We start from the raw sequence: 4,207 nt of genomic DNA on the forward strand, positions 1-4,207 counted from the left end.
GTGTCTGATTCTTGATTTCAGCTCAAGTCATGATCTCAGGGTCATGAAATCGAGCCTGACGTGTGGGGCTCTGTGCCTCAGTGAGGAGTCTGCTTAAGATTCTTTCCCGCTGCCTCTCTCCACCCCAAAATAAGTAAATCTTAAAAAAAAAAAAAAAAAGTAATTGTTGGATAGAGTTAAGTTCTGCAGAAGACACTTACAGTTTGATTGTGTTTGTGTCTGTGACAAGTTAAGTCATTTTGATCTCTAGGATCCTCAGTTTTTCTGGTCTTGATAGTACTTGGATGCATACCCTGGCTTCCTCACACATTCGTGTGTGTGTGTGTGTGTGTGTGTGTGTGTGTGTGTGTGTGTGTTAGAGAGAGAGAGAGAGAGAATCAATTAAAATAGTGTGTGAACTGGTTTGAAAATGAAAACAGGGGCGCCTGGGTGGCTCAGTGGGTTAAGCCACTGCCTTCGGCTCAGGTCATGATCTCAGAGTCCTGGGATCGAGTCCTGCTCAGCGGGGAGCCTGCTTCCTCCTCTCTCTCTGCCTGCCTCTCTGCCTGCTTGTGATCGCCGTCTGTCAAATAAATAAATAAAATCTTTAAAAAAAAAAAGAAAATGAAAACAAACTGTTAACGATAAATATCAGAGCTCAGTCTCATCACAGGGCAGACAGAGATCAAGCCCCATTGTGAGACCTAACCATTGACTTCTTCTGCAAAACCTTTGAAATATAAAAGAAGTCACAGTTGCAGGAGCAACTTCTGTAAATGAAGCTGGGTTCAAAGAAATCCCTGTTACCACATCTGGAGTTCTTTTTAAGCCAACGGGATCAGCACATCGTTCCAGTGGCTTGGATCAATTTTTCCTACCTTCTAGGCTTCAGTACACAAGGTCCTGCTGAAATCTTGTTTTTTATGCTATTGGCCATCAGAATAAATGTAAAGGCTGGAAAATAAATATTGATCTCCTGTCCAGTGTCTGGCCTCCTGGTGAGAAATGATTCTATCCCTGGAAAGTTTCCAGTTGTTAATCACTTTCATGCCATATTCCAATGAAACACGGCCTCACAAAGACACGGCAGTGCCTTTTTGTCCCCATTGACACATTTCCTGGGATTCAATTCAACATTTCAGGGAGCTTGTCAGGTCATCTCTTTTGCCTTGAGAATCCTGCAGTTTCCTTACATGTCTTTGAACCTCCTTGAGACCTGATTTTTCCGCTAAAACCTTTCTGTATGATTTTTTTTCTGGTCTAGAAAATGTTCTGTAGTCTGTGTTTTATAATGATTCTTTGCATAGTATTTATTGAATCTAGGTTCTAAGTTACTCGGCAACAAGACCAGGACCTTAAAGTTTGTATGTTGTATTAGATATTAATAATGAAAAAGCTACTAAAATAGATCGACATTATATGAACAATCTACTGTAACATTATAATATTTAAAGATCAATGTTGCTGCTATTTTTAATGTTTTGGTTCTAAGATATATGTATATATATGTATGTGTACATATATGTATATGTATACATACATACACACATACACAAATAAAATGTTTAAATTTACAGTTAAATTTGAAGATTTCTCTTCCCTTCCAGAATGTGAATATTATACAGACATATATATTTTGACAAATTTCACGAAAAGAAAAATGACAATCTTCTTTGCCAATGGAAAGTGGATGTACTATATGTATGTTACAACTGTTTTTGTTGTGTGTGGGGGGGTGGTGTTTTGTTGTTTGTTTTTTTTTTTACCATTTTTGAAAAACATAGTTCCCATTATAGGAGTTTTAAATAGATTGATGTTAAATTTTGGTGTTACACTGCTAGCAGATGTTAATTCTCTAGGATTGAAAAATAAAATATGCTCCAAAAACCAAACCCCTGGAATTTGTGATGTTTCCTTTCTCTGATAGTACTGGTTCCCCACAAAGACTTTCCGTTTATGACACTCACCCAGTATTTGAAAAGCACAGGTGATTTCACTTCAGAGTTAAAGAGTTTGTTGTGTGTGTTATCCACAAAATATGGGCACCTGGAGTGCCCATATTTTTCAATTTGAAGGAATCTTTCAGAATCTCTGTCTTCATTCTCCTCCAGACTGACTCCTAAAATGAAATATCAAGACAAGTATTCCTTTGTGCTGGATTACTTTGTGGAAGTTATAGAGCAAGGAGAGAGAGCTCTTCACATCCGGTTCCTTGGTCCCTGGAGAATCAAGCCTTTTTCTCTCGCACACCAGGACTCCTGCCTCAGGGTGAGCCCCTTGACTTGGATTCCTCCAGGGCCCTCAAGTTTGGTCGGTGGTTCATTTCCTACTCTGCCAAGCTAAGGACCATTTCACGTGACTGATCTCCATGCCTCCCACCCACTCGGAAAATGCCCCTGACCAGTTTTCCTCTGTCATCCTATATAAAGCCATAATTGTCACCAGCCTCCCAAGCTGTCAAGGAGTATGCATGTCACATCCACAAATCACAATCTGCCTCGAGGAATAAGGCCATGTTGGGAATCTTTGACATAGTAAAAATTAACATCTACTCTTAACTTCTGGCTAATTCTCACTCTGGCCAAACTTCACAATGATGCGCATCCACAGTAATCTCGTGGAAGGACTTGGACTTTTTCTGATACTGGTTGGGGGTGGGGTTATTCCGCATCATATTGAAGACCCTTAGGCTCTATTCCTAGGAGTCAGTTCTATGTGTTTTTTATTCCCTTTGGGATCTACAAATCTACATAGGAACTAGAACATGTGACTTCTCATTTCATGAAACTGATTATGGGGAAACCCTGGCAGAGAGAGCAGATGATTGCAAATTTATTCCCACTGCTGGAAAGATATTCCTGGGAAAATGCATAGCAAACAGCTTGAACTTTGCTTCAAAGACAGATGATCAGTGTCTTCACACATATGGGTGTGTTGACTCTTCACTTGGCCTCAGGTGTAGCCTTCACGCAGAGCAGCAAAGTCCTTCCTGGGAGCATCGGGATTGGATCATGGAGAAGACAAACAACCAGAAGAGAATCTGAGGAAAAATTGTGGTCCCTGACTTGAGTGAATTTATTTTACTTTTTTGTTTTCATTGTTATAGAATAAAAGAAATATAAACAGAAATCATTTATAGTCATAATTCTAACATCCTGACAAAACCATTATAGTTCTCTGAATGCTCCTTTTTTTAATAAATTTATTTAAATTTAGTTAATTAACATGTAGTGTATTATTAGTTTCAGAAGTAGAGTTCAGTGTTTCATCCATCTTATATAACACTCAGTGCTCATTACATCACATGCTCTCCTTCATACCGTTCATCTAGGTACCCCATCCCCCTACCCAACACCCCTCCAGCAACCCTCAGTTTGTTTCCTAGAGTTAAGCATCTCTTTTGGTTTGTCTCCCTCTCTGACTTTGTCTTCTTTCATTTTTCCCTCCCTTCCCCTATGCTCCACTATTTTGTTTCTTAAATTCCACATATGAATGAAATCATATGATAATTGTCTTTCTCTGATTGACTTATTTTGCTTAGAATAATACCCTTAAGTTCCATCCATATCGCTACAAATGGCAAGATTTTATATTTTTTGATGGACCACATCTTCTTCTTTTTTTTAATTAAAAAAAATTTTTAATTAACATATAATGTATTATTTGCCCCAGGGGTACAGGTCTGTGAATCACCAGGTTTACACTTCACAGCACTCACCATAGCACATACCTTCCCCAATGTCCGTAACCCAACCACCCTCTCCATACCACACTCTCCCTGGCAACCCTCAGTTTGTTTTGTGAGATTAAGAGTCTCTCATGGTTTGTCTCCCTCCCAATCCCATCTTCTTTCATTATACTTTCCTACCCCCCAAACTCCCTATGTTGCCTCTCAACTTCCTCATATCAGGGAGATCATATGATAATTGTCTTTCTCTGATTGACTTATTTCGCTAAGCCTAATACCCTCTAGTTCCATCCATGTCATTGCAAATGGCAAGATTTCATTTCTTTTGATGGCTGCATAGTATTCCATTGTATATACAGACCACATCTCCTTTATCCATTCATCTGTTGATGGACATCTAAGTTCTTTCCGTAGTTTGGCTATTGTGCACATTGCTGCTATAAACATTCGGGTACACGTACCCCTTCGGATCACTACATTTGTATCTTTAGGGTAAATACTCAGTAGTGCAATTACTGGGTCATAGGGCAGTCCTATTTT

This window comes from Neovison vison, chromosome 1, assembly GCF_020171115.1.
Source record: "Neovison vison isolate M4711 chromosome 1, ASM_NN_V1, whole genome shotgun sequence".
Lineage (NCBI taxonomy): Eukaryota > Metazoa > Chordata > Mammalia > Carnivora > Mustelidae > Neogale > Neogale vison.